Source organism: Pteropus medius, unplaced genomic scaffold, assembly GCF_902729225.1.
Source record: "Pteropus medius unplaced genomic scaffold, Ma_sr-lr_union100, whole genome shotgun sequence".
Lineage (NCBI taxonomy): Eukaryota > Metazoa > Chordata > Mammalia > Chiroptera > Pteropodidae > Pteropus > Pteropus medius.
In genome coordinates, this window is record NW_024342473.1 from 20,809,238 (window position 1) to 20,819,551 (window position 10,314).

Below are 10,314 nucleotides of genomic sequence, written 5' to 3' on the forward strand. Positions count from 1 at the left end.
CCCTAATGTTATCAGTAAAAATAAAAGAAAATGAGTGTGGTAGGACTGCAGACATTTGGGGTGCAGGAATCTTAACCTTTGAAAATGATAATGCTAGAAAGAATAGGAAAGTTGGCTGACCATCTGGGACCCTTAGGGGACAGTAGATGAATAAATGACTGGAAGTTTAGATGTTAATAAATGAGATGGCCTACTATCTTTTTCACCTCTCATAGTTTATAGAATTTTAGATTTTAGAGAGCATGAAGCACAATCATTTTCTATATGAGAGAATTATGACATAAGGAGATTAAATAAATTGGCCAAGATTGCAAAAATGGCCAATGGTGGAACTTGGGATAGAGCCTAATAATTCCAGTTTCCATGCTGGTCCTGTTCACAACCTACCACACTGCACAGCACCTTTTTCCATTTCTTTCTACTTATAGCTCTGCTTATAGTTCCCTTTAAGCCATTGCCATTAAAGAACAAGGAAATAATAAAATTCACTTTTTATTGGCCAGTAGGTAGCATCATATACAGCCCTTGGCCCATGGTATTCATCATAATCACCCTCCCTTAATTCTCTTCGATTCTCATCCATGTTAATCTTTGCTCTAGGCCTCTGCCTACACAAGACTTGTCCTGAAAGACTAGAAACTCAATGTAGAAGTTTCAAGTTCTGAGGACTTCCCACCCTACCACCCTCTCTCCCATAGTTGAAAAGAATTTCCCATATTTTGAACCGTGTAGCTGCCTAGCCCTTGGAATAAAACCTGTAGCCGTTGAAGGAAATGGAAAACAATTGAAGAGTATGTATTATTCTATAAAAGAGGTAGTGGGGGGCAAGAGGAGGAGAATCTGCATATCTGTTAATATTTGATTGATTTCATTGTACAACAGATTGTGTATAAAAGTACCTATGTGTTTTTCTTTCCAAATTAGATGAAGTCTTAGTGCTGCTCCTGGAACTGGCAGTTTAATTTGACCTTTCCTCACTCGTACTTTGGCTACATGGTATTTGTCATGTGTTTCAGAATCAGTTCCAGTAAGTACTAGACCCTAGAAAAGATAAACATTTTGAAAAGTATTCTTCCATCAATGCTTAATATTTAAAAGTTACCACACTTCAGATCTAAAGAGGGCAAGTCTAGAGCTGCAAGGGCACTTAGCCATTCAAATCTAACTCCTTCATTTTATAAGTAGGGAAAATGAGAATGAGAAAGTTAAGTGACCCCAGGTGATCCGTATTTATTGGGTGAGGGGAGCCAACTTTGCTTCCACAAAGTTCTGCTGAATTCTCTTTGCTGTGGAGTTCCCAGTTTCTTGTCAATGTAGGGTGAAGTTCTCTAGGCTCAAAGGACCATGGTGATTTATGATGAAGGTAAAGTTTGCTAGAGATCAAAGATCTTGGTCATCTACTCAGGAGTAGGGTGTGGTGAGAGGGGCATAGGTTTTGAAACCAGACTCCTTGTTCCACCACTTTCGAGATGTGTGTCATTGAACAAGCTTTTTAAACTCTGGTTCCTTCTGTGTGAAGTGGGCTAACAGTAGCTTTCTTATAGATTATTTGGAAGCTTAAAGTAAGTGAAAGTACCTGTCATAAACAGATAAATAGTGTTAGGTCCAGTCTATGGCCATGCCACCCTGAACAAGCCCGATCCCGTCTGATCTTGGAAGCTAAGCAAGGTCGGGCCAGGTTAGTACTTGGATGGGAGACCACCTAGGAAGACCAGGTGCTGTAGGTATAAAAAATAAAAAATAAGAGATTGTAAGCTGACAAGTTCCTTGCAGTCTGTGAGATCAGCCAAGAGTTGCCTCACCTAAAAAAATTAAATAAATAAATAGTGTTAGTCCCCTGATCTGTCCACTTGTAATTCCTCTCCATTGGAAGACTGTGGTTCTGCTGAAGGTCTGTGCTCTGCAAAGGCTCCTTGGAACAGTGTTGTTGGCAGTGAGGAGTCTGGTCTTTAAGAGAAGACTTCCGAGTATTTTAGCAAAGTTTTTTCCTCAGTGATCCAGGTTCCTTTTATGTCTGGGATAGAGTTTCTGAAGCGGATCCTTGGGAACTAAATATAATTGTCGTTAGATTATTATTTATATAGCACCTTCCACTTCGCTTCCAGAAACTAACAAAATATTCTTAACTTTTAGTCAGTTGCTTCTCACACAAAGGAGTTATTCTCTACCTGAAGCTAATTTCTCTGTCCATCAGTGTACCTTGTCATTTAATAAAATTCATTTATAATCTGTTCACTTTTATGTGTCTTGTTGGGACTTAATGTTTTCAAACTTTATGTGTTTCCTTTGTTGTCACAAACATTTGTAATGTTCTTAAAACAGAAGGCATCTTGCATATGTTTTCAGGAAGTCTCTATATAACACCTAGTATAAGATGTACAGTGTGATTAAGAAATGCCAAGACAGTTCCTAACAGTATAGTTAGAGTCACATTTGAACTTTGGTTTCTGAGCTAGGTTTCTCTGAGCACATGCATGGTGGAATTTTTCCTAGTAGAAAATGAAAAGATGGTCATGGCTCAATGAGCAAGTCTGCTTAGTTTCACACTGTGGCCAAAGCGTGAAACCATATGGCACCAACCTGAGAAACACCCATTATTTTATTTTCTCATTGATTCGTTTGTTTTCTAGTTTGTTGACTATTTAGTGCTTTCTATATGAAAAACACCATTGTGGGTCTTCTGGAGAACAGACGAGTTAATTGTAGCTGTCAAACGAGCTCACATGATATGGACAGTCTGGTGATTGGAACATTTTTGTAGTGTCAAAAACTAACACAACAGTTTATGTTTTCATCAGAGTACTGTTTCCATATGAGTGGGAGGAATAAGTTTACTTGCTAATATGTAGTCGTAACCCACTAACTGCATATATATACAGATGTCTTAACAGTGGCATTCTTTTGCCTTCCCTGTCATCATGTATTAGGTCCATGTGCTGAAGTCTGTACTGGTAAAATGGTCACAGGGCATTGGTTTGGTTTTGATACTGGTTGTAGTATCACTGGCCAGAAATGCAGAGAGAACAGGCAGAAGAAAAGTGAGGGAGAGTATATCTATTTCTTACAATAGGAGTTTCAGCATCTCAATTTTTGATGATGGCAACTTAATATTTTTATAAAACAATATACACAAGATAATTTAGCAAAATTAAACGTAGACAAAAGCCAAAATAAAACAAAAATCATTTATCTCCATAGACCAGATATAAGCAAAACTAATGTTTGATGTATTTCTTACAAAGTTATATATGTACAGTGCACATATATTCATAAATATGCAGCTCTACTTAAAAGGATTATAAAAAGCAATCTAAAATGGATACTAGAAACAACATGGGGGTGGGAGGAGGTAGAAGAAGGTAAAGGGAATCAAATATATGATGACAGAGACTTAACTTTGGGTGGTAAAGACAATGCAATAGACAGATGATGTATTGTAGAATTGTACACTTGAAACTTTTACCATATCAATGCCACCCCAATAAATATAATTAAAATAATGAATACTAAAAAACAACAGTATTGAATAATATGAAATAAAAAGTTGGTCTTCTGTCCAACACCATCCCCTCTCTTTGTATATGAAGTAGTTTTTGACCATTTCTATTTTTATTTTTCTGATACCTACTTTCATAATTCCAAATAATAATCTCACAACTTCATTAAGAATTTGTCAGTGGATCCCCACACTATAAAAGAAACTTAGCTCACATATACTAATTTACAAATTTTAGTAAAAATAAATTGGCTTCTATTTGCATAATATTATAGTTTTAAATAATAAACTTGAGTGTATTTTATTCGGTAACCTTAAATACATATTTTGACTCTCGATTAGGTAATATGTATAAATGTGGTGCATCTCTAGCAATCCTTCCTTTTTTGTTTTTCGCTACAAGTTGTGTTTATTTATCCAGGGTCACAGTTGATGGTTTTGCAGACAACTCCAGGGGGCACTCCATTCATTCATAGTCATCATCTATTTCTATAGTTATTGCAATGGGGTGTCTTGCAGATGAGGCACTATTTTATAATCCACACATATTGTTTGTTTGAGAATAGACAAGACTGATAAATTTTGTGCAGTATGTTCTGCAACGATTATAAACTCTTTACTCTGTATGTTTTGTTCATGTTTATTCTGAAACTTGAAAACCAATAAATATAACTGTGTATTTATTCACTGTAAAACTGTAAAGTGTGACACGATCCTTCTGGAAATACAGACTTATATGTGACTAAAGCTCTGTTGCTTAAGAAAGAACGTCGTAAGCGTGAAGGTTGAAGAATTGTCTTACATGCCTTCGCTTTGTTCAAAATCATGTTATATTTCAGTTTGCTTCATATTTTGACCATAGTTTGTTTCATTCCCCCCTTGAATTTTTAATTTCAATTTTTGTGGTTAATGAAAGCTCATCACTAAATCTTTAATGAGATATTTGTTACTGCTACTTCAAGAATGCTTTGATTTTTTTCTTCTAGTTTAGATCAACTGGGTCTAAATTTCTAGGTCTGCCATTCATTTTTTTTCTAGCATTTTCGATGTTTTCAAACTTTCCCCCTCTTTTTGGTTATATTTACCGTTTTCTGGGTCCCATGTTTTCCTTTATTCTAAAATTCTTACTGTATTTGTTGGAATACATTCTCAAATAATTTTGTTAGAAAATGTGCATGGGAGATAACTTTGAGTCTTTAAATGTCTGAATTTCTTCCACTCCGAATGCCAAAATAAGGAAACTTATACTCTGAAGTGTGACCACCCATAATGAGAGACAAACCTTTTCCATTTGGTCAGTGTACTTTTAAACAGCATGTCTTCCTTTTAAGACTGGGTTAGAACACTGTGCTGCCAGCATTCCTTGAAATGTTATGGTTCTGCACCATCATTTTTAATGGCTTCTTAGTAGTCAATTATTTAACTCAATGATAATCAGTAGACACCTAGATCGTATCTAATAGCAAATAAAAACAATGCTATGAAGACCATGCTTATTCTTATTTAATAAAGCAAACTCTTAAATGCAGGTTACTATATGCCAATATCCATTTATGTCCTTTACATGTAATAACTTATTAATTCCTACAGTAGCTGTACGAGGTTGTTACAATTGTCCCCATTTTACAGATGAGGAAACATGCACAGGGAGGTTAAGTGATTTATACATAGTCAGACATCTTGTAAATGGCAAAGTTGAGAGTAGAACTCGGGCAGTTTGGCTCTAGAGTCTGCTATTAACTCCCCTGTTGTTATTTCCTTAGTGTAAATCCCTGGAAATGAAACTGAGGGGTCATGAAGAGAGCATTCTGTTTTTATTAAAGAAGAAAGCACTCCCAGTAATTATTTACTAGGCGCAAAAGCAGTAGGATGTTAGAGGTGATGTAATGTGAGGTTTTCAGTTTCATAATGAAAATTTCAAAGAATGTCTGGAGAGTGGCTCAGAGGGGTTCTCAGGTTAAAAAACCCAGCTCTGAGAATTGAAGGAATTCTACCCATTGTGGAAAATTGCATTCTCGACTAGCAAAAGTTGATTTTATCATTTCTGCCCTGTAGGGAGCTTTCCATTGTCCTGTTTATTTCCTAGAGAGGGAGGGGAAAAATAAGGAGAACAGAAAATGAGGTTAGCTATGGCCTTGCAATTACACCATGCTGACAGTGGCATATGGAACACCTCATCTGAACTCATACTGTACATGTCACTTAAAGAGGGTAATCTATAGTTTATATGGTTTTATGAATGTGTTTAGGGAAGTAGAATCCAAGGCAGGGGAAGGGATATTAATATCCAAAAGCCAAAGGGCTGTCAAAACAGCCTCGTAGTGATCTGGTATTTATACTGAGATTATATGGCCATTCAAAGAAAGTTTATTGCCGAGCAGCTGAATTTGTTTTTTTTGTTTTGTTTTGTTTTGTTTTTGTTTTTGTTTTTTAAAAGGAGAATGAAGGAGTTCCAAATGGATATTATTTATTCATTAGTTTTTACTGCCAGCCTTCTGTATGCTAAGAGATGAAACTTTCAGAAGCTGATGCTATAAGGAATGTGAGAATTCTGAGAAATGTTTGCCTCATCTCCTTATTTGATACCAGCTAATTGGTTGCAAGCAGTAAGAGATTACTAAGGCTGAAGGATAAAGGAGTACTCATTATATTGCAGGTAATGAGGTAGCTATTTGAAAGGATAGTGTGTTTAAAAAATATGCAAATAAAGATGCCAAAGAAAGTGTATTTCCAAGGAAGCAGCCATGAGCTAGAATACCATTACTAGCCCCAGTATTTTCCTTAGTTGCTGAGTTTTGTGGGGATAGAAAAATATTTTTCCTCTCTACTTTTTAAGTCTTTCTGGCTGGACTAAAAATCAAATTAACATGAGACAGATTAACAGGAGAAAATGACTAAATTTATTATGTATGTCCATATTGGAGTTCCATAAGAATAGCGAGACCTCAGGACACATTGGGCAGTTGAGACTTAGATGCTATTCTGGACAAAGGAGGCAGGGGTCTAGGATTTCAAAGGGGAAGTAGGCAGTTCAAAGATACATGAGAAAGAGCAAACGTGGTAAACAGATTCTTGCTGGACCACACAGAAACAACTGGACACAGAGGGGCGTCCAACAAACAGACTTAGCTAGATTTCTGCCTCTCTGCCACTGAATTCATTGTTGCTAAGGTGACCATGCTACGGTTCCCTTTCTGAAGCAGGTTTTTCTATCTAAATTTTTTTAGGCAGGTAAAGGGAGAGGTTGAAAAGCTCTTCTTGAATTTGTTGGATTTTAATTGTTTTCAATTCAAAATAATCTGCATGCTAGGGTGGCATATTCTGGGGAGACTCATTCTAGATCCCCATTGTTTCAACTCAGGTGCATTTATATGTATTGAGCAAAGTTTTTGTTTTGTAAGTGAACCTTTCAAGAGATGTATATAGGAATATAGAAAAGAAAGATTTAGGTGTTCCTGGAGAATGGAAAGATGGGGATAAGCTGTATTCTGCAGAGCCAGTCTTATCAAAGTAATGAAGAAGATAGATAGACCATGGGCATTCTCAGTATTTTTTTTCTCTTTCAGTGAAATCTTATCTCCATTCCCACTTGTACACATAGTATACTGTTCTCTATCAAAATAATTTCTGATAGAATCATGTTTCTTTAAGTGGTGAAATAAACTTCAGTGTATTATTTCCTTGGGATATTTTAAACACAGAAACAAAGTATTAATCATAAGATAGTTGAAGGCAAGAACATTTTGGGGGGAAAAGTTGGGAGACTTGGCCTACCAGATGTCAAAATTTGTCTACTGCAACAATTTGGTATTGGTGTAGGTACAGAAAAACAGATCCATGGGATTAAATAAATCAATGAGCAAATCTGTGTACATGGAAATTCGATATATCACAAATGATTTTCCAAAGGCATGTATATACCAGACAGAAGAATCAGTAGGAAATTTTAACTTGGAAAGCAGAATTTAGAATAAAATAGACCATCTTTATGACTTTAGGATAGGGAAGGGTTTTTTTTTAGCACAAAAATATAATTCAGAGGGGGAAATATTGGATAACTTTAGCTATATTAAAATGAAAAACTGCTTTTTTTGGAAAAATACAATAAAGAAAACCTAAAGACAGGCCATAAACAGAGAGATATGGTTCATGTAACTGATAAAAGAATGGCATCCAGAGTATACAAAGAACTCTTACAAATCATTAAGACTAACTCAGTAGAAAAGTGGGCAAAAGATATGAACAGATAGTTCTCAGAATCAGAAAACAGGATGACCAGTAACCTTTGACCTAGAAGGTCTTGACATTCTCCTTAGCTTGACTAAAATTCAGATAGGCCAGACCTCCCTTTTCTTAGAACACTTACTTAAGAAAACTTCAAATTATAAATTCTTCCTCTGTGCCTTTGAGATGTAAATCTCTTGAAAAGACTCTTGCCAGTTTTATAAACTGTTTTTTCTTAAGGACCTGGAAGCCATCCCTTTGAAATGTAACCATCAAGGGAGATACACCTGCCTCTATCTCCCAGGCTTTGTGGGAAGGGGAGCACAGGTAGCCTAGTCCCAGAGGAAAAAAAATTGCCAACTCAGAAGTAACAATGGGCTCAGCACACCCCATTAATTGACTTCTGTCCTAACATTCTCCAGTACTCTTCCACTAACTCACCCCAGCAGTTCAAAATCCTCCTGGTCTTGGTTTCAGCAGATTTGAATTCAGACTACATTTTGAACTCAAAATGCATCTCTATACTGTTGCATAGCCATGAGGAAAGTCTTCTTACCTGTTTGTCCATGAAACTTTTGCTCTGATACCTATCATCAGGAAAATGCAAAATTAAAACTACATATAAATGCCATTTTATAGCCACCAGAATGGTAAAGATTAGTGGGAATAGAGAACAATCCTGGTGCAAATATAAATTGGCATAATCCTATTGGGGTACAATTTGGCAATTGCAAGAAAAGTTGAGGCTGTGCCTACCCTCTGCAATTGACCCAGAAATACCATTTCTAGATATATACCATAGAGAAACTCTCCCTCAAGTGCACAGAAAGATATGAGAATAGTACTTACAGCTGCTATGTTATAATTAAAAAACACTGGAAACAATCTAATTATTATCTGTGGGAGATGGACAAAAATTAAGATACAAACAAGAACAGAATGCACTACTGCACAAAAGTCATGAATATAAAGTTGACCAAAAAAATGTTGCAGAATACATACAATATCACATCTTGAATGTAAAATTTAAAAACATCAAACAACATTGCCTTGAATGTAAACTTTAAAAACATCAAACATCCAAACATATCACCATGCATTTTATTTATTTATTTACATACTTATTTATTTTTGCTAACATCATTTTCAAATTCTGAGTGGTTACCACTAAAGACAGGGGTGAGGAGAGAGAGGGTGATGGATTGGGGAGGAACACACAGGATTTCACATGGGTTGACATTGGTTTATTTTTTGAGTCTAGTGGTAGAATCAAAAGATAAAATATTTTTACATTTAATGTCTAAAATTTTCATAATAAATTACAAAAGGTGATTTTGGGAAAAGGGTTGGATGCTTCTACTTCATTATGTCAATTTCTAGGTGTCACTTCAAGTTTTTACTGTGTCCTTGAGGTAGAGTGCTCTTTGACTTGTAAATGGTATTCAACCAAGTTTGGGCTGGTGATTGAATATAACTCCGATCCAGCCCCTGCCTCTGGAACATGGTGTGATCTTTCAGTCATCAAAGTACTTTTGGGACATTCAAGCTTCCTTCAGGAAGAGATGGAAATGCCAATACCTAACATGCAAGTCTTGGAAATAATATTTGTCTCTGTGAGCCCATTAGGCTTCTTGTACATCATAGGCAGGATGTTCAGAGACAATCATGCCAAAGGTCACTATGATCTAGATAAGAAGGTAGACAGGGACCTGGAACTGAAGATGGGGTCCTTCGAAGAATTCTTACTGCCTTTATTCTTCCTCATCCAGCTCAGTTTTCTTGATGAGGTACCACTTTCCTTACAAATTGGGAAGTTGGGTGGGTTTTGGCTGCATTTCTACCGAAGTCTCTGGCTAAGAGTAAGGGGCCTGGAGGATACCTTTGTTAAAGCCCCTGAGTGGAAGTTAAGGAACCTGTCAGGGAAATGCCACTGTGGTTTGTCTTCTACTCACTGCTACCAAATGCTGGCAAACCACACAGAATGATTTGGGATGAAGAGTGAGGCATGGCATTATTATCTGGTTGGGAAACCTATCAGAAAATGCTTTCTGATATATAAGAAGACCCTAATATAAGAATTTCAGTCTATGGCCATGCTATCCTGAACAAGCCCGATCCTGTATGATCTCAGAAGCTAAGCAGGGTCGGGCCTGGTTAGTACTTGGATGGGAGACCACCTAGGAAGACCAGGTGCTGTAGGCGTAAAAAATAAAAAAATAAGGGATTTTGGTTGACAAGATCCTTGCAATCTGTGAGGTTAACCAAGGGTTGCCGCGCCTAAAAAAAAAAGAATTTCATTTAATATAAGAATTTCATCCATATAAACATAAATTCCCAAAGAAAAAGAAGCACTGTCTTCTGAGTGCTCTGTAGTTGGTTTTACTTTTCATTTTCTTTTAAATTTGTATTACAGAATAGCTTTGGATAATCAAGAGAAATTAAAGAATGGCTCTTCTAAGTCCTCCCTAGCCTTCAACTGAATTGCAAAGCAAAACTGTAAGCACTAAATGAGAGAAAAGCAGCCTATTCGCAAGTTTTGTGGATGCGGTAGACAAATGTAGAAGTGGCACCGATTACCTGTCTTCTTAATTGGA

At 36.5% G+C, this 10,314-nt stretch overlaps 1 non-coding gene and 1 pseudogene across 1 annotated transcript; both read left to right on the plus strand.

Moving 5' to 3' along the window:
* The first annotated feature begins 1,608 nt into the window (after positions 1–1,608).
* LOC120604738 (5S ribosomal RNA) lies at positions 1,609–1,727 on the plus strand. Its single transcript, XR_005653399.1, has one exon. It is a non-coding gene; the product is annotated as a 5S ribosomal RNA (ribosomal RNA).
* An 8,076-nt stretch (positions 1,728–9,803) lies between these two features.
* Positions 9,804–9,922, plus strand: LOC120604803 (uncharacterized; annotated as a pseudogene).
* Positions 9,923–10,314: the final 392 nt, after the last annotated feature.